This window comes from Spermophilus citellus, assembly GCF_964194105.1.
Source record: "Spermophilus citellus genome assembly, chromosome: 3".
NCBI classification, from domain to species: Eukaryota; Metazoa; Chordata; class Mammalia; order Rodentia; family Sciuridae; genus Spermophilus; species Spermophilus citellus.
In genome coordinates this window covers 66,654,810-66,676,158 of record NC_138184.1, presented here as the reverse complement: position 1 = coordinate 66,676,158, position 21,349 = coordinate 66,654,810, and positions in this window count along the sequence as shown.

Sequence of the window (21,349 nt, the reverse complement as noted above, 5' to 3'; positions counted from 1 at the left end):
GAACATAGAGAAAGAACGTAAAACTGCTTTATTGTGTCAAGTTTCAAGAAGCTAGCACAAACCGTGTTTGATTTAGAGTTCCAAATACATCTATCAGTATAGGAGAAAACAGAGTGAAACGCCAAAATTCAAACTGTTTCTGGAAACGAACGCTTCAACATAGAAGAACAAAATTTGGGGAACCAAGTGGGCTTAGAGTACTGATCATTACCTGAAAGTGTCATCCAGTTTGGGTGAAAAAATTGTTGCTGAGATTTCTAGAGAGTCGTAATTTTTGGAAGCTTTCCAACCCCTTTCAATGAAAGTGTTTCTCCCCAGTCACTGCTTATGGCTACATCAAGAGGAAACAGAACATAGAGATAGAACGTGAAACTGCTTTATTGTGTCAAGTTTCAAGAAGCTAGGACAAACCGTGTTTGATTTATAGTTCCAAATACAGCTATCAATATAGGTGAAAACAGAGTGAAACGCCAAAATTCAAACTGTTACTGGAAACGAACGCTTCAACATAGAAGAACGAAATTTCGGGAACCAAGTGGGCTTAGTGTACTGATCACTATCTGAAAGTGTCATCCAGTTTGGGTGAAAAAATAGTTGCTGAGATTTCTGGAGACTCGTAATTTTTGGAAGCTTGGCAACCTCTTTCAATGAAAGTGTTTCTCCCCAGTCACTGCTTAGGGATACAACAAGAGGAAACAGAACATAGAGATAGAACGTGAAACTGCTTTATTGTGTCAAGTTTCAAGAAGCTAGCCCAAACCATGTTTGATTTAGAGTTCCAAATACATGTATCACTATAGGAGAAAACAGAGTGAAACGCCAAAATTCAAACTGTTACTGGAAACGAACGCTTCAACATAGAAGGATGAAATTTGGGGAACCAAGTGGGGTTAGTGTCCTGATCATTACCTGAAAGTGTCATCCAGTTTGGGTGAAAAAAGAGTTGCTGAAATTTCTGGAGACTCGTAATTTTTGGAAGCTTTCCAACCCCTTTCAATGAAAGTGTTTCTCCCCAGTCACTGCTTAGGGCTACATCAAGAGGAAACAGAACACAGAGATAGAATGTGAAACTGCTTTATTGTGTCAAGTTTCAAGAAGCTAGCACAAACCGTGTTTGATTTAGAGTTCCAAATACATGTATCACGATAGGAGAAAACAGAGTGAAACGCCAAAATTCAAAATGTTACTGGAAACGAACGCTTCAACATAGAAGAACGAAATTTGGGGAACCAAGTGGGCTTAGTGTACTGATCATTACGTGAAAGTGTCATCCAGTTTGGGTGAAAAAATAGTTGCTGAGATTTCTGGAGACTCGTAATTTTTGGAAGCTTGCCAACCCCTTTCAATGAAAGTGTTTCTCCCCAGTCACTGCTTAGGGCTACATATAGAGGGAACAGAACATAGAGACAGCACGTTAAACCGCTTTACTGTGTCAAGTTTCAGGAAGCTTGCACAAACCATGTTTGATTTAGAGTTCCAAATACAACTATCAGTATAGGAGAAAACAGAGTGAAATGCCAAAATTCAAACTGTTACTGGAAACGAACGCTTCAACATAGAAGAACGAAATTTGGGGAACCAAGTGGGCTTATTGTACTGATCATTACCTGAAAGTGTCATCCAGTTTGGGTGAAAAAATAGTTGCTGAGATTTCTGGAGACTCGTAATTTTTGGAAGCTTGGCAACCCCTTTCAATGAAAGTGTTTCTCCCCAGTCACTGCTTAGGGCTACATCAAGAGGAAACAGAACATAGAGAAAGACGTGAAACTGCTTTATTGTGTCAAGTTTCAAGAAGCTAGCACAAACCGTGTTTGATTTAGAGTTCCAAATACATCTATCAGTATAGGAGAAAACAGAGTGAAACGCCAAAATTCAAACTGTTACTGGAAACGAACGCTTCAACATAGAAGAACGAAATTTGGGGAACCAAGTGGGCTTAGTGTACTGATCATTACGTGAAAGTGTCATCCAGTTTGGGTGAAAAAATAGTTGCTGAGATTTCTGGAGACTCGTAATTTTTGGAAGCTTGGCAACCCCTTTCAATGAAAGTGTTTCTCCCCAGTCACTGCTTAGGGCTACATCAAGAGGAAACAGAACATAGAGATAGAACGTGAAACTGCTTTATTGTGTCAAGTTTCAAGAAGCTAGCACAAACCGTGTTTGACTTAGAGTTCCAAATACATCTATCAGTTTGGAGAAAAGAGAGTGAAACGCCAAAATTCAAACTGTTACTGGAAACGAACGCTTCAAAATAGAAGAACGAAATTTGGGGAACCAAGTGGGCTTAGTGTAGTGATCATTACCTGAAAGTGTCATCCAGTTTGGGTGAAAAAATTGTTGCTGAGATTTCTGGAGAATCGTAATTTTTGGAAGCTTGGCAACCCCTTTCAATGAAAGTGTTTCTCCCCAGTCACGGCTTAGGGCTACATCAAGAGGAAACAGAACCAAGAGATAGCACGTGAAACCGCTTTATTGTGTCAAGTTTCAAGAAGCTAGCACAATCCGTGTTTGATTTAGAGTTCCAAATACAACTATCAGTATAGGAGAAAACAGAGTGAAACGCCAAAATTCAAACTGTTACTAGAAAGGAACGCTTCAACATAGAAGAGCGAAATTTGGGGAACCAAGTGGGCTTAGTGTACTGATCATTACCTGAAAGTGTCATCCAGTTTGGGTGAAAAAATAGTTGCGGAGATTTCTGGAGACTCGTAATTTTTGGAAGCTTGCCAACCCCTTTCAATGAAAGTGTTTCTCCCCAGTCACTGCTTAGGGCTACATCAAGAGGAAACAGAACATAGAGAAAGAACGTAAAACTGCTTTATTGTGTCAAGTTTCAAGAAGCTAGCACAAACCGTGTTTGATTTAGAGTTCCAAATACATCTATCAGTATAGGAGAAAACAGAGTGAAACGCCAAAATTCAAACAGTTACTGGAAACGAACGCTTCAACATAGAAGAACGAAATTTGGGGAACCAAGTGGGCTTAGAGTACTGATCATTACCTGAAAGTGTCATCCAGTTTGGGTGAAAAAATTGTTGCTGAGATTTCTAGAGACTCGTAATTTTTGGAAGCTTTCCAACCCCTTTCAATGAAAGTGTTTCTCCCCAGTCACTGCTTATGGCTACATCAAGAGGAAACAGAACATAGAGATAGAACGTGAAACTGCTTTATTGTGTCAAGTTTCAAGAAGCTAGGACAAACCGTTTTTGATTTATAGTTCCAAATACAGCTATCAATATAGGTGAAAACAGAGTGAAACGCCAAAATTCAAACTGTTACTGGAAACGAACGCTTCAACATAGAAGAACGAAATTTCGGGAACCAAGTGGGCTTAGTGTACTGATCATTATCTGAAAGTGTCATCCAGTTTGGGTGAAAAAATAGTTGCTGAGATTTCTGGAGACTCGTAATTTTTGGAAGCTTGGCAACCTCTTTCAATGAAAGTATTTCTACCCAGTCACTGCTTAGGGCTACAACAAGAGGAAACAGAACATAGAGATAGAACGTGAAACTGCTTTATTGTGTCAAGTTTCAAGAAGCTAGCACAAACCATGTTTGATTTAGAGTTCCAAATACATGTATCACTATAGGAGAAAACAGAGTGAAACGCCAAAATTCAAACTGTTACTGGAAACGAACGCTTCAACATAGAAGGACGAAATTTGGGGAACCAAGTGGGGTTAGTGTCCTGATCATTACCTGAAAGTGTCATCCAGTTTGGGTGAAAAAAGAGTTGCTGAAATTTCTGGAGACTCGTAATTTTTGGAAGCTTTCCAACCCCTTTCAATGAAAGTGTTTCTCCCCAGTCACTGCTTAGGGCTACATCAAGAGGAAACAGAACACAGAGATAGAACGTGAAACTGCTTTATTGTGTCATGTTTCAATAAGCTAGCACAAACCGTGTTTGATTTAGAGTTCCAAATACATGTATCACGATAGGAGAAAACAGAGTGAAACGCCAAAATTCAAAATGTTACTGGAAACGAACGCTTCAACATAGAAGAACGAAATTTGGGGAACCAAGTGGGCTTAGTGTACTGATCATTACGTGAAAGTGTCATCCAGTTTGGGTGATAAAATAGTTGCTGAGATTTCTGGGAACTCGTAATTTTTGGAAGCTTGGCAACCCCTTTCAATGAAAGTGTTTCTCCCCAGTCACTGCTTAGGGCTACATATAGAGGAAACAGAACATAGAGATAGCACGTTAAACCGCTTTACTGTGTCAAGTTTCAGGAAGCTAGCACAAACCGTGTTTGATTTAGAGTTCCAAATACAAATATCAGTATAGGAGAAAACAGAGTGAAACGCCAAAATTCAAACTGTTACTGGAAAGGAACGCTTCAACATAGAAGAACGAAATTTGGGGAACCAAGTGGGCTTAGTGTACTGATCATTACCTGAAAGTGTCATCCAGATTGGGTGAAAAAATAGTTGCTGAGATTTCTGGAGACTCGTAATTTTTGGAAGCTTGGCAACCCCTTTCAATGAAAGTGTTTCTCCCCAGTCACTGCTTAGGGCTACATCAAGAGGAAACAGAACATAGAGAAAGACGTGAAACTGCTTTATTGTGTCAAGTTTCAAGAAGCTAGCACAAACCGTGTTTGATTTAGAGTTCCAAATACATCTATCAGTATAGGAGAAAACAGAGTGAAACGCCAAAATTCAAACTGTTACTGGAAACGAACGCTTCAACATAGAAGAACGAAATTTGGGGAACCAAGTGGGCTTAGTGTACTGATCATTACGTGAAAGTGTCATCCAGTTTGGGTGAAAAAATAGTTGCTGAGATTTCTGGAGACTCGTAATTTTTGGAAGCTTGGCAACCCCTTTCAATGAAAGTGTTTCTCCCCAGTAACTGCTTAGGGCTACATCAAGAGGAAACAGAACATAGAGATAGAACGTGAAACTGCTTTATTGTGTCAAGTTTCAAGAAGCTAGCACAAACCGTGTTTGATTTAGAGTTCCAAATACATCTATCAGTTTGGAGAAAAGAGAGTGAAACGCCAAAATTCAAACTGTTACTGGAAACGAACGCTTCAAAATAGAAGAACGAAATTTGGGGAACCAAGTGGGCTTAGTGTACTGATCATTACCTGAAAGTGTCTTCCAGTTTGGGTGAAAAAATTGTTGCTGAGATTTCTGGAGAATCGTAATTTTTGGAAGCTTGGCAACCCCTTTCAATGAAAGTGTTTCTCCCCAGTCACGGCTTAGGGCTACATCAAGTGGAAACAGAACATAGAGATAGAATGTGAAACTGCTTTATTGTGTCAAGTTTCAAGAAGCTAGCGCAAACCGTGTTTGATTTAGAGTTCCAAATACATCTATCAGTATAGGAGAAAACATAGTGAAACGCCAAAATTCAAACTGTTACTGGAAACGAACGCTTCAACATAGAAGAACGAAATTTGGGGAACCAAGTGGGCTTAGTGTACTGATCATTACCTGAAAGAATCATCAAGTTTGAGTAAAAAAATGGTTGCTGAGATTTCTGGAGACTCGTAATTTTTGGAAGCTTGGCAACCCCTTTCAATGAAAGTGTTTCTCCCCAGTCATGGCTTAGGGCTACATCAAGAGGAAACAGAACATAGAGAAAGAACATGAAACTGCTTTATTGTGTCAAGTTTCAAGAAGCTAGCACAAACCGTGTTTGATTTAGATTTCCAAATACATCTATTAGTACAGGAGAAAACAGAGTGAAACGCCAAAATTCAAACTGTTACTGGAAACGAACGCTTCAACATAGAAGAACGAAATTTGTTGAACCAAGTGGGCTTATTGTACTGATCATTACCTGAAAGTATCATCCAGTTTGAGTGAAAAAATAGTTGCTGAGATTTCTGGAGACGCGTAATTTTTGGAAGCTTGGCAACCCCATTCAATGAAAGTGTTTCTCCCCTGTCACTGCTTAGGGCTGCATCAAGAGGAAACAGAACATAGAGAAAGAACGTGAAACTGCTTTATTTTGTCAAGTTTCAAGAAGCTAGCACAAACCGTGTTTGATTTAGAGTTCCAAATACATCTACCAATATAGGAGAAAACAGAGTGAAACGCCAAAATTCAAACTGTTACTGGAAACAAACGCTTCAACATAGAAGAACGAAATTTGGGGAACCAAGTGGGCTTAGTGTACTGATCATTACCTGAAAGTATCATCCAGTTTGGGTGAAAAAATAGTTGCTGAGATTTCTGGAGACTCGTAATTTTTGGAAGCTTGGCAACCCCTTTCAATGAAAGTGTTTCTCCCGAGTCACGGCTTAGGGCTACATCAAGAGGAAACAGAACATAGAGATAGAACGTGAAACTGCTTTATTGTGTCAAGTTTCAAGAAGCTAGCACAAACCGTGTTTGATTTAGAGTTCCAAATACATCTACCAATATAGGAGAAAACAGAGTGAAACGCCAAAATTCAAACTTTTATGGAAACGAATGCTACAACATAGAAGAACGAAATTTGGGGAACCAAGTGGGCTTAGTGTACTGATCATTACCTGAAAGTGTCATCCAGTTTTGGTGAAAAAATAGTTGCTGAGATTTCTGGAGACTCGTAATTTTTGGAAGCTTGGCAACCCCTTTCAATGAAAGTGTTTCTCCCCAGTCACTGCTTAGGGCTACATCAAGAGGAAACAGAACATAGAGATAGAACGTGAAACTGCTTTATTGTGTCAAGTTTCAAGAAGCTAGCACAAACCATGTTTGATTTAGAGTTCCAAATACATGTATCACTATAGGAGAAAACAGAGTGAAACGCCAAAATTCAAACTTTTACTGGAAACGAACGCTTCAACATAGAAGGACGAAATTTGGGGAACCAAGTGGGCTTAGTGTCCTGATCATTACCTGAAAGTGTCATCCAGTTTGTGTGAAAAAAGAGTTGCTGAAATTTCTGGAGACTCGTAATTTTTGGAAGCTTTGCAACCCCTTTCAATGAAAGTGTTTCTCCCCAGTCACTGCTTAGGGCTACATCAAGAGGAAACAGAACATAGAGAAAGAATGTGAAACTGCTTTATTGTGTCAAGTTTCAAGAAGCTAGCACAAACCGTGTTTGATTTAGAGTTCCAAATACATGTATCACTATAGGAGAAAACAGAGTGAAACGCCAAAATTCAAAATGTTACTGGAAACGAACGCTTCAACATAGAAGAACGAAATTTGGGGAACCAAGTGGGCTTAGTGTACTGATCATTACCTGAAAGTGTCATCCAGTTCGGGTGAAAAAATAGTTGCTGAGATTTCTGGAGAATCGTAATTTTTGGAAGCTTGGCAACCCCTTTCAATGAAAGTGTTTCTCCCCAGTCACGGCTTAGGGCTACATCAAGAGGAAAGAGAACATAGAGATAGCACGTTAAACCGCTTTATTGTGTCAAGTTTCAAGAAGTGAGCACAATCCGTGTTTGATTTAGAGTTCCAAATACATGTATCACTACAGGAGAAAACAGAGTGAAACGCCAAAATTCAAACTGTTACTGGAAAGGAACGCTTCAACATAGAAGAACGAAATTTGGGGAACCAAGTGGGCTTAGTGTACTGATCATTACCTGAAAGTGTCATCCAGTTTGGGTGAAAAAATAGTTGCTGAGATTTCTGGAGACTCGTAATTTTTGGAAGCTTGCCAACCCCTTTCAATGAAAGTGTTTCTCCCCAGTCACTGCTTAGGGCTACATCAAGAGGAAACAGAACATAGAGAAAGAACGTGAAACTGCTTTATTGTGTCAAGTTTCAAGAAGCTAGCACAAACCGTTTTTGATTAAGATTTCCAAATACATCTATCAGTATAGGAGAAAGCAGAGTGAAACGCCAAAATTCAAACTGTTACTGGAAACGAACGCTTCAACATAGAAGAACGAAATTTTGGAACCAAGTGGGCTTAGTGTACTGATCATTACCTGAAAGAATCATCAAGTTTGAGTAAAAAAATGGTTGCTGAGATTTCTGGAGACTCGTAATTTTTGGAAGCTTGGCAACCCCTTTCAATGAAAGTGTTTCTCCCCAGTCATGGCTTAGGGCTACATCAAGAGGAAACAGAACATAGAGAAAGAACATGAAACTGCTTTATTGTGTCAAGTTTCAAGAAGCTAGCACAAACCGTGTTTGATTTACATTTCCAAATACATCTATTAGTACAGGAGAAAACAGAGTGAAACGCCAAAATTCAAACTGTTACTGGAAACGAACGCTTCAACATAGAAGAACGAAATTTGTTGAACCAAGTGGGCTTATTGTACTGATCATTACCTGAAAGTATCATCCAGTTTGAGTGAAAAAATAGTTGCTGAGATTTCTGGAGACTCGTAATTTTTGGAAGCTTGGCAACCCCATTCAATGAAAGTGTTTCTCCCCTGTCACTGCTTAGGGCTGCATCAAGAGGAAACAGAACATAGAGAAAGAACGTAAAACTGCTTTATTGTGTCAAGTTTCAAGAAGCTAGCACAAACCGTGTTTGATTTAGAGTTCCAAATACATCTACCAATATAGGAGAAAACAGAGTGAAACGCCAAAATTCAAACTGTTACTGGAAGCAAACGCTTCAACATAGAAGAACGAAATTTGGGGAACCAAGTGGGCTTAGTGTACTGATCATTACCTGAAAGTATCATCCAGTTTGGGTGAAAAAATAGTTGCTGAGATTTCTGGAGACTCGTAATTTTTGGAAGCTTGGCAACCCCTTTCCATGAAAGTGTTTCTCCCCAGTCACGGCTTAGGGCTACATCAAGAGGAAACAGAACATAGAGATAGAACGTGAAACTGCTTTATTGTGTCAAGTTTCAAGAAGCTAGCACAAACCGTGTTTGATTTAGAGTTCCAAATACATCTACCAATATAGGAGAAAACAGAGTGAAACGCCAAAATTCAAACTGTTACTGGAAGCGAACGCTTCAACATAGAAGAACGAAATTTGGGGAACCAAGTGGGCTTAGTGTACTGATCATTACCTGAAAGAGTCATCCAGTTTGAGTGAAAAAATAGTTGCTGAGATTTCTGGAGACTCGTAATTTTTGGAAGCTTGGCAACCCCTTTCAATGAAAGTGTTTCTCCCCAGTCAATGCTTAGGGCTACATCAAGAGGAAACAGAACATAGAGATAGAACGTGAAACTGCTTTATTGTGTCAAGTTTCAAGAAGCTAGCACAAACCATGTTTGATTTAGAGTTCCAAATATATGTATCACTATAGGAGAAAACAGAGTGAAACGCCAAAATTCAAACTTTTACTGGAAACGAACGCTTCAACATAGAAGGACGAAATTTGGGGAACCAAGTGGGCTTAGTGTCCTGATCATTACCTGAAAGTGTCATCCAGTTTGTGTGAAAAAAGAGTTGCTGAAATTTCTGGAGACTCGTAATTTTTGGAAGCTTTGCAACCCCTTTCAATGAAAGTGTTTCTCCCCAGTAACTGCTTAGGGCTACATCAAGAGGAAACAGAACATAGAGATAGAACGTGAAACTGCTTTATTGTGTCAAGTTTCAAGAAGCTAGCACAAACCGTGTTTGATTTAGAGTTCCAAATACATCTATCAGTTTGGAGAAAAGAGAGTGAAACGCCAAAATTCAAACTGTTACTGGAAACGAACGCTTCAAAATAGAAGAACGAAATTTGGGGAACCAAGTGGGCTTAGTGTACTGATCATTACCTGAAAGTGTCTTCCAGTTTGGGTGAAAAAATTGTTGCTGAGATTTCTGGAGAATCGTAATTTTTGGAAGCTTGGCAACCCCTTTCAATGAAAGTGTTTCTCCCCAGTCACGGCTTAGGGCTACATCAAGTGGAAACAGAACATAGAGATAGAATGTGAAACTGCTTTATTGTGTCAAGTTTCAAGAAGCTAGCGCAAACCGTGTTTGATTTAGAGTTCCAAATACATCTATCAGTATAGGAGAAAACAGAGTGAAACGCCAAAATTCAAACTGTTACTGGAAACGAACGCTTCAACATAGAAGAACGAAATTTGGGGAACCAAGTGGGCTTAGTGTACTGATCATTACCTGAAAGAATCATCAAGTTTGAGTAAAAAAATGGTTGCTGAGATTTCTGGAGACTCGTAATTTTTGGAAGCTTGGCAACCCCTTTCAATGAAAGTGTTTCTCCCCAGTCATGGCTTAGGGCTACATCAAGAGGAAACAGAACATAGAGAAAGAACATGAAACTGCTTTATTGTGTCAAGTTTCAAGAAGCTAGCACAAACCGTGTTTGATTTAGATTTCCAAATACATCTATTAGTACAGGAGAAAACAGAGTGAAACGCCAAAATTCAAACTGTTACTGGAAACGAACGCTTCAACATAGAAGAACGAAATTTGTTGAACCAAGTGGGCTTATTGTACTGATCATTACCTGAAAGTATCATCCAGTTTGAGTGAAAAAATAGTTGCTGAGATTTCTGGAGACGCGTAATTTTTGGAAGCTTGGCAACCCCATTCAATGAAAGTGTTTCTCCCCTGTCACTGCTTAGGGCTGCATCAAGAGGAAACAGAACATAGAGAAAGAACGTGAAACTGCTTTATTTTGTCAAGTTTCAAGAAGCTAGCACAAACCGTGTTTGATTTAGAGTTCCAAATACATCTACCAATATAGGAGAAAACAGAGTGAAACGCCAAAATTCAAACTGTTACTGGAAACAAACGCTTCAACATAGAAGAACGAAATTTGGGGAACCAAGTGGGCTTAGTGTACTGATCATTACCTGAAAGTATCATCCAGTTTGGGTGAAAAAATAGTTGCTGAGATTTCTGGAGACTCGTAATTTTTGGAAGCTTGGCAACCCCTTTCAATGAAAGTGTTTCTCCCGAGTCACGGCTTAGGGCTACATCAAGAGGAAACAGAACATAGAGATAGAACGTGAAACTGCTTTATTGTGTCAAGTTTCAAGAAGCTAGCACAAACCGTGTTTGATTTAGAGTTCCAAATACATCTACCAATATAGGAGAAAACAGAGTGAAACGCCAAAATTCAAACTTTTATGGAAACGAATGCTTCAACATAGAAGAACGAAATTTGGGGAACCAAGTGGGCTTAGTGTACTGATCATTACCTGAAAGTGTCATCCAGTTTTGGTGAAAAAATAGTTGCTGAGATTTCTGGAGACTCGTAATTTTTGGAAGCTTGGCAACCCCTTTCAATGAAAGTGTTTCTCCCCAGTCACTGCTTAGGGCTACATCAAGAGGAAACAGAACATAGAGATAGAACGTGAAACTGCTTTATTGTGTCAAGTTTCAAGAAGCTAGCACAAACCATGTTTGATTTAGAGTTCCAAATACATGTATCACTATAGGAGAAAACAGAGTGAAACGCCAAAATTCAAACTTTTACTGGAAACGAACGCTTCAACATAGAAGGACGAAATTTGGGGAACCAAGTGGGCTTAGTGTCCTGATCATTACCTGAAAGTGTCATCCAGTTTGTGTGAAAAAAGAGTTGCTGAAATTTCTGGAGACTCGTAATTTTTGGAAGCTTTGCAACCCCTTTCAATGAAAGTGTTTCTCCCCAGTCACTGCTTAGGGCTACATCAAGAGGAAACAGAACATAGAGAAAGAATGTGAAACTGCTTTATTGTGTCAAGTTTCAAGAAGCTAGCACAAACCGTGTTTGATTTAGAGTTCCAAATACATGTATCACTATAGGAGAAAACAGAGTGAAACGCCAAAATTCAAAATGTTACTGGAAACGAACGCTTCAACATAGAAGAACGAAATTTGGGGAACCAAGTGGGCTTAGTGTACTGATCATTACCTGAAAGTGTCATCCAGTTCGGGTGAAAAAATAGTTGCTGAGATTTCTGGAGAATCGTAATTTTTGGAAGCTTGGCAACCCCTTTCAATGAAAGTGTTTCTCCCCAGTCACGGCTTAGGGCTACATCAAGAGGAAAGAGAACATAGAGATAGCACGTTAAACCGCTTTATTGTGTCAAGTTTCAAGAAGTGAGCACAATCCGTGTTTGATTTAGAGTTCCAAATACATGTATCACTACAGGAGAAAACAGAGTGAAACGCCAAAATTCAAACTGTTACTGGAAAGGAACGCTTCAACATAGAAGAACGAAATTTGGGGAACCAAGTGGGCTTAGTGTACTGATCATTACCTGAAAGTGTCATCCAGTTTGGGTGAAAAAATAGTTGCTGAGATTTCTGGAGACTCGTAATTTTTGGAAGCTTGCCAACCCCTTTCAATGAAAGTGTTTCTCCCCAGTCACTGCTTAGGGCTACATCAAGAGGAAACAGAACATAGAGAAAGAACGTGAAACTGCTTTATTGTGTCAAGTTTCAAGAAGCTAGCACAAACCGTTTTTGATTAAGATTTCCAAATACATCTATCAGTATAGGAGAAAGCAGAGTGAAACGCCAAAATTCAAACTGTTACTGGAAACGAACGCTTCAACATAGAAGAACGAAATTTTGGAACCAAGTGGGCTTAGTGTACTGATCATTACCTGAAAGAATCATCAAGTTTGAGTAAAAAAATGGTTGCTGAGATTTCTGGAGACTCGTAATTTTTGGAAGCTTGGCAACCCCTTTCAATGAAAGTGTTTCTCCCCAGTCATGGCTTAGGGCTACATCAAGAGGAAACAGAACATAGAGAAAGAACATGAAACTGCTTTATTGTGTCAAGTTTCAAGAAGCTAGCACAAACCGTGTTTGATTTACATTTCCAAATACATCTATTAGTACAGGAGAAAACAGAGTGAAACGCCAAAATTCAAACTGTTACTGGAAACGAACGCTTCAACATAGAAGAACGAAATTTGTTGAACCAAGTGGGCTTATTGTACTGATCATTACCTGAAAGTATCATCCAGTTTGAGTGAAAAAATAGTTGCTGAGATTTCTGGAGACTCGTAATTTTTGGAAGCTTGGCAACCCCATTCAATGAAAGTGTTTCTCCCCTGTCACTGCTTAGGGCTGCATCAAGAGGAAACAGAACATAGAGAAAGAACGTAAAACTGCTTTATTGTGTCAAGTTTCAAGAAGCTAGCACAAACCGTGTTTGATTTAGAGTTCCAAATACATCTACCAATATAGGAGAAAACAGAGTGAAACGCCAAAATTCAAACTGTTACTGGAAGCAAACGCTTCAACATAGAAGAACGAAATTTGGGGAACCAAGTGGGCTTAGTGTACTGATCATTACCTGAAAGTATCATCCAGTTTGGGTGAAAAAATAGTTGCTGAGATTTCTGGAGACTCGTAATTTTTGGAAGCTTGGCAACCCCTTTCCATGAAAGTGTTTCTCCCCAGTCACGGCTTAGGGCTACATCAAGAGGAAACAGAACATAGAGATAGAACGTGAAACTGCTTTATTGTGTCAAGTTTCAAGAAGCTAGCACAAACCGTGTTTGATTTAGAGTTCCAAATACATCTACCAATATAGGAGAAAACAGAGTGAAACGCCAAAATTCAAACTGTTACTGGAAGCGAACGCTTCAACATAGAAGAACGAAATTTGGGGAACCAAGTGGGCTTAGTGTACTGATCATTACCTGAAAGAGTCATCCAGTTTGAGTGAAAAAATAGTTGCTGAGATTTCTGGAGACTCGTAATTTTTGGAAGCTTGGCAACCCCTTTCAATGAAAGTGTTTCTCCCCAGTCAATGCTTAGGGCTACATCAAGAGGAAACAGAACATAGAGATAGAACGTGAAACTGCTTTATTGTGTCAAGTTTCAAGAAGCTAGCACAAACCATGTTTGATTTAGAGTTCCAAATATATGTATCACTATAGGAGAAAACAGAGTGAAACGCCAAAATTCAAACTTTTACTGGAAACGAACGCTTCAACATAGAAGGACGAAATTTGGGGAACCAAGTGGGCTTAGTGTCCTGATCATTACCTGAAAGTGTCATCCAGTTTGTGTGAAAAAAGAGTTGCTGAAATTTCTGGAGACTCGTAATTTTTGGAAGCTTTGCAACCCCTTTCAATGAAAGTGTTTCTCCCCAGTCACTGCTTAGGGCTACATCAAGAGGAAACAGAACATAGAGAAAGAACGTAAAACTGCTTTATTGTGTCACGTTTCAAGAAGCTAGCACAAACCGTGTTTGATTTAGAGTTCCATATACAATTATCAGTATAGGAGAAAACAGAGTGAAAGGCCAAAATTCAAACTGTTACTGGAAAGGAACGCTTCAACATAGAAGAACGAAATTTGGGGAACCAAGTGGGCTTAGTGTACTGATCATTACCTGAAAGTGTCATCCAGTTTGGGTGAAAAAATAGTTGCTGAGATTTCTGGAGACTCGTAATTTTTGGAAGCTTGCCAACCCCTTTCAATGAAAGTGTTTCTCCCCAGTCACTGCTTAGGGCTACATCAAGAGGAAACAGAACATAGAGAAAGAATGTGAAACTGCTTTATTGTGTCAAGTTTCAAGAAGCTAGCACAAACCATGTTTGATTTAGTGTTCCAAATACATCTATCAGTATAGGAGAAAACAGAGTGAAACGCCAAAATTCAAACTGTTACTGGAAACGAACACTTCAACATAGAAGACCGAAATTTGGGGAACCAAGTGGGCTTAGTGTACTGATCATTACCTGAAAGAATCATCAAGTTTGAGTAAAAAAATGGTTGCTGAGATTTCTGGAGACTCGTAATTTTTGGAGGCTTGGCAACCCCTTTCAATGAAAGTGTTTCTCCCCACTCATGGCTTAGGGCTACATCAAGAGGAAACAGAACATAGAGAAAGAACATGAAACTGCTTTATTGTGTCAAGTTTCAAGAAGCTAGCACAAACCGTGTTTGATTTAGATTTCCAAATACATCTATTAGTACAGGAGAAAACAGAGTGAAACGCCAAAATTCAAACTGTTACTGGAAACGAACGCTTCAACATAGAAGAACGAAATTTGTTGAACCAAGTGGGCTTATTGTACTGATCATTACCTGAAAGTATCATCCAGTTTGAGTGAAAAAATAGTTGCTGAGATTTCTGGAGACTCCTAATTTTTGGAAGCTTGGCAACCCCATTCAATGAAAGTGTTTCTCCCCTGTCACTGCTTAGGGCTGCATCAAGAGGAAACAGAACATAGAGAAAGAACGTAAAACTGCTTTATTGTGTCAAGTTTCAAGAAGCTAGCACAAACCGTGTTTGATTTAGAGTTCCAAATACATCTACCAATATAGGAGAAAACAGAGTGAAACGCCAAAATTCAAACTGTTACTGGAAACGAACGCTTCAACATAGAAGAACGAAATTTGGGGAACCAAGTGGGCTTAGTGTACTGATCATTACCTGAAAGAGTCATCCAGTTTGGGTGAAAAAATAGTTGCTGAGATTTCTGGAGACTCATAATTTTTGGAAGCTTGGCAACCCCTTTCAATGAAAGTGTTTCTCCCCAGTCAATGCTTAGGGCTACATCAAGAGGAAACAGAACATAGAGATTGAACGTGAAACTGCTTTATTGTGTCAAGTTTCAAGAAGCTAGCACAAACCATGTTTGATTTAGAGTTCCAAATATATGTATCACTATAGGAGAAAACAGAGTGAAACGCCAAAATTCAAACTTTTACTGGAAACGAACGCTTCAACATAGAAGGACGAAATTTGGGGAACCAAGTGGGGTTAGTGTCCTGATCATTACCTGAAAGTGTCATCCAGTTTGTGTGAAAAAAGAGTTGCTGAAATTTCTGGAGACTCGTAATTTTTGAAAGCTTTGCAACCCCTTTCAATGAAAGTGTTTCTCCCCAGTCACTGCTTAGGGCTACATCAAGAGGAAACAGAACATAGAGAAAGAACGTGAAACTGCTTTATTGTGTCAAGTTTCAAGAAGCTAGCACAAACCATGTTTGATTTAGAGTTCCAAATACATCTATCAGTATAGGAGAAAACAGAGTGAAACGCCAAAATTCAAACTGTTACTGGAAACGAACGCTTCAACATAGAAGAACGAAATTTGGGGAACCAAGTGGGCTTATTGTACTGATCATTACGTGAAAGTGTCATCCAGTTTAAGTGAAAAAATAGTTGCTGAGATTTCTGGAGACTCGTAATTTTTGGAAGCTTGGCAACCCCATTCAATGAAAGTGTTTCTCCCCTGTCACTGCTTAGGGCTGCATCAAGAGGAAACAGAACATAGAGAAAGAACGTGAAACTGCTTTATTGTGTCAAATTTCAAGAAGCTAGCACAAACCGTGTTTGATTTAGAGTTCCAAATACATCTACCAATATAGGAGAAAACAGAGTGAAACGCCAAAATTCAAACTGTTACTGGAAGCAAACGCTTCAACATAGAAGAACGAAATTTGGGGAACCAAGTGGGCTTAGTGTACTGATCATTACCTGAAAGTATCATCCAGTTTGGGTGAAAAAATAGTTGCTGAGATTTCTGGAGACTCGTAATTTTTGGAAGCTTGGCAACCCCTTTCAATGAAAGTGTTTCTCCCCAGTCACGGCTTAGGGCTACATCAAGAGGAAACAGAACATAGAGATAGAACGTGAAACTGCTTTATTGTGTCAAGTTTCAAGAAGCTAGCACAAACCGTGTTTGATTTAGAGTTCCAAATACATCTACCAATATAGGAGAAAACAGAGTGAAACGCCAAAATTCAAACTGTTACTGGAAAGGAACGCTTCAACATAGAAGAACGAAATTTGGGGAACCAAGTGGGCTTAGTGTACTGATCATTACCTGAAAGTGTCATCCAGTTTGGGTGAAAAAATAGTTGCTGAGATTTCTGGAGACTCGTAATTTTTGGAAGCTTGGCAACCCCTTTCAATGAAAGTGTTTCTCTCCAGTCAGTGCTTAGGGCTACATCAAGAGGAAACAGAACATAGAGATAGAACGTGAAACTGCTTTATTGTGTCAAGTTTCAAGAAGCTAGCACAAACCATGTTTGATTTAGAGTTCCAAATACATGTATCACTATAGGAGAAAACAGAGTGAAACGCCAAAATTCAAACTTTTACTGGAAACGAACGCTTCAACATAGAAGGACGAAATTTGGGGAACCAAGTGGGCTTAGTGTCCTGATCATTACCTGAAAGTGTCATCCAGTTTGTGTGAAAAAAGAGTTGCTGAAATTTCTGGAGACACGTAATTTTTGGAAGCTTTGCAACCCCTTTCAATGAAAGTGTTTCTCCCCAGTCACTTCTTAGGGCTACATCAAGAGGAAAAAGAACATAGAGAAAGAATGTGAAACTGCTTTATTGTGTCAAGTTTTAAGAAGCTAGCACAAACCGTGTTTGATTTAGAGTTCCAAATACATGTATCACTATAGGAGAAAACAGAGTGAAACGCCAAAATTCAAAATGTTACTGGAAACGAACGCTTCAACATAGAAGAAAGAAATTTGGGGAACTAAGTGGGCTTAGTGTACTGATCATTACGTGAAAGTGTCATCCAGTTTGGGTGAAAAAATAGTTGCTGAGATTTCTGGAGACTCGTAATTTTTGGAAGCTTGGCAACCCCTTTCAATGAAAGTGTTTCTCCCCAGTCACGGCTTAGGGCTACATCAAGAGGAAAGAGAACAGAGAGATAGCACGTGAAACTGCTTTATTGTGTCAAGTTTCAAGAAGTGAGCACAATCCGTGTTTGATTTAGAGTTCCATATACAATTATCAGTATAGGAGAAAACAGAGTGAAACGCCAAAATTCAAACTGTTACTGGAAAGGAACGCTTCAACATAGAAGAACGAAATTTGGGGAACCAAGTGGGCTTAGTGTACTGATCATTACCTGAAAGTGTCATCCAGTTTGGGTGAAAAAATAGTTGCTGAGATTTCTGGAGACTCGTAATTTTTGGAAGCTTGGCAACCCCTTTCAATGAAAGTGTTTCTCCCCAGTCACGGCTTAGGGATACATCAAGAGGAAACAGAACATAGAGAAAGAACATGAAACTGCTTTATTGTGTCAAGTTTCAAGAAGCTAGCACAAACCGTGTTTGATTTACATTTCCAAATACATCTATTAGTACAGGAGAAAACAGAGTGAAACGCCAAAATTCAAACTGTTACTGGAAACGAACGCTTCAACATAGAAGAACGAAATTTGGGGAACCAAGTGGGCTTAGTGTACTGATCATTACCTGAAAGAATCATCAAGTTTGAGTAAAAAAATGGTTGCTGAGATTTCTGGAGACTCGTAATTTTTGGAAGCTTGGCAACCCCTTTCAATGAAAGTGTTTCTCCCCAGTCATGGCTTAGGGCTACATCAAGAGGAAACAGAACATAGAGAAAGAAGATGAAACTGCTTTATTGTGTCAAGTTTCAAGAAGCTAGCACAAACCGTGTTTGATTTACATTTCCAAATACATCTATTAGTACAGGAGAAAACAGAGTGAAACGCCAAAATTCAAACTGTTACTGGAAACGAACGCTTCAACATAGAAGAACGAAATTTGTTGAACCAAGTGGGCTTATTGTACTCATCATTACCTGAAAGTATCATCCAGTTTGAGTGAAAAAATAGTTGCTGAGATTTCTGGAGACTCGTAATTTTTGGAAGCTTGGCAACCCCATTCAATGAAAGTGTTTCTCCCCTGTCACTGCTTAGGGCTGCATCAAGAGGAAACAGAACATAGAGAAAGAACGTAAAACTGCTTTATTGTGTCAAGTTTCAAGAAGCTAGCACAAACCGTGTTTGATTTAGAGTTCCAAATACATCTACCAATATAGGAGAAAACAGAGTGAAACGCCAAAATTCAAACTGTTACTGGAAGCAAACGCTTCAACATAGAAGAACGAAATTTGGGGAACCAAGTGGGCTTAGTGTACTGATCATTACCTGAAAGTATCATCCAGTTTGGGTGAAAAAATAGTTGCTGAGATTTCTGGAGACTCGTAATTTTTGGAAGCTTGGCAACCCCTTTCAATGAAAGTGTTTCTCCCCAGTCACGGCTTAGGGCTACATCAAGAGGAAACAGAACATAGAGATAGAACGTGAAACTGCTTTATTGTGTCAAGTTTCAAGAAGCTAGCACAAACCGTGTTTGATTTAGAGTTCCAAATACATCTACCAATATAGGAGAAAACAGAGTGAAACGCCAAAATTCAAACTGTTACTGGAAACGAACGCTTCAACATAGAAGAACGAAATTTGGGGAACCAAGTGGGCTTAGTGTACTGATCATTACCTGAAAGTATCATCCAGTTTGTGTGAAAAAAGAGTTGCTGAAATTTCTGGAGACTCGTAATTTTTGAAAGCTTTGCAACCCCTTTCAATGAAAGTGTTTCTCCCCCGTCACTGCTTAGGGCTACATCAAGAGGAAACAGAACATAGAGAAAGAACGTGAAACTGCTTTATTGTGTCAAGTTTCAAGAAGCTAGCACAAACCATGTTTGATTTAGAGTTCCAAATACATCTATCAGTATAGGAGAAAACAGAGTGAAACGCCAAAATTCAAACTGTTACTGGAAACGAACGCTTCAACATAGAAGAACGAAATTTGGGGAACCAAGTGGGCTTATTGTACTGATCATTACGTGAAAGTGTCATCCAGTTTGGGTGAAAAAATAGTTGCTGAGATTTCTGGAGACTCGTAATTTTTGGAAGCTTGGCAACCCCATTCAATGAAAGTGTTTCTCCCCTGTCACTGCTTAGGGCTGCATCAAGAGGAAACAGAACATAGAGAAAGAACGTGAAACTGCTTTATTGTGTCAAATTTCAAGAAGCTAGCACAAACCGTGTTTGATTTAGAGTTCCAAATACATCTACCAATATAGGAGAAAACAGAGTGAAACGCCAAAATTCAAACTGTTACTGGAAGCAAACGCTTCAACATAGAAGAACGAAATTTGGGGAACCAAGTGGGCTTAGTGTACTGATCATTACCTGAAAGTATCATCCAGTTTGGGTGAAAAAATAGTTGCTGAGATTTCTGGAGACTCGTAATTTTTGGAAGCTTGGCAACCCCTTTCAATGAAAGTGTTTTTCCCCAGTCACGGCTTAGGGCTACATCAAGAGGAAACAGAACAGAGAGATAGAACGTGAAACTGCTTTATTGTGTCAAGTTTCAAGAAGCTAGCACAAACCGTGTTTGATTTAGAGTTCCAAATACATCTACCAATATAGGAGAAAACAGAGTGAAACGCCAAAATTCAAACTGTTACTGGAAAGGAACGCTTCAACATAGAAGAACGAAATTTGGGGAACCAAGTGGGCTTAGTGTACTGATCATTACCTGAAAGTGTCATCCAGTTTGGGTGAAAAAATAGTTGCTGAGATTTCTGGAGACTCGTAATTTTTGGAAGCTTGGCAACCCCTTTCAATGAAAGTGTTTCTCCCCAGTGAGTGCTTAGGGCTACATCAAGAGGAAACAGAACATAGAGATAGAACGTGAAACTGCTTTATTGTGTCAAGTTTCAAGAAGCTAGCACAAACCATGTTTGATTTAGAGTTCCAAATACATGTATCACTATAGGAGAAAACAGAGTGAAACGCCAAAATTCAAACTTTTACTGGAAACGAACGCTTCAACATAGAAGGACGAAATTTGGGGAACCAAGTGGGCTTAGTGTCCTGATCATTACCTGAAAGTGTCATCCAGTTTGTGTGAAAAAAGAGTTGCTGAAATCTCTGGAGACTCGTAATTTTTGGAAGCTTTGCAACCCCTTTCAATGAAAGTGTTTCTCCCCAGTCACTTCTTAGGGCTACATCAAGAGGAAACAGAACATAGAGAAAGAATGTGAAACTGCTTTATTGTGTCAAGTTTTAAGAAGCTAGCACAAACCGTGTTTGATTTAGAGTTCCAAATACATGTATCACTATAGGAGAAAACAGAGTGAAACGCCAAAATTCAAAATGTTACTGGAAACGAACGCTTCAACATAGAAGAAAGAATTTTGGGGAACTAAGTGGGCTTAGTGTACTGATCATTACGTGAAAGTGTCATCCCGTTTGGGTGAAAAAATAGTTGCTGAGATTTCTGGAGACTCGTAATTTTTGGAAGCTTGGCAACCCCTTTCAATGAAAGTGTTTCTCCCCAGTCAAGGCTTAGGGCTACATCAAGAGGAAAGAGAACAGAGAGATAGCATGTGAAACTGCTTTATTGTGTCAAGTTTCAAGAAGTGAGCACAATCCGTGTTTGATTTAGAGTTCCATATACAATTATCAGTATAGGAGAAAACAGAGTGAAACGCCAAAATTCAAACTGTTACTGGAAAGGAACGCTTCAACATAGAAGAACGAAATTTGGGGAACCAAGTGGGCTTAGTGTACTGATCATTACCTGAAAGTGTCATCCAGTTTGGGTGAAAAAATAGTTGCTGAGATTTCTGGAGACTCGTAATTTTTGGAAGCTTGGCAACCCCTTTCAATGAAAGTGTTTCTCCCCAGTCACGGCTTAGGGATACATCAAGAGGAAACAGAACATAGAGAAAGAACATGAAACTGCTTTATTGTGTCAAGTTTCAAGAAGCTTGCACAAACCGTGTTT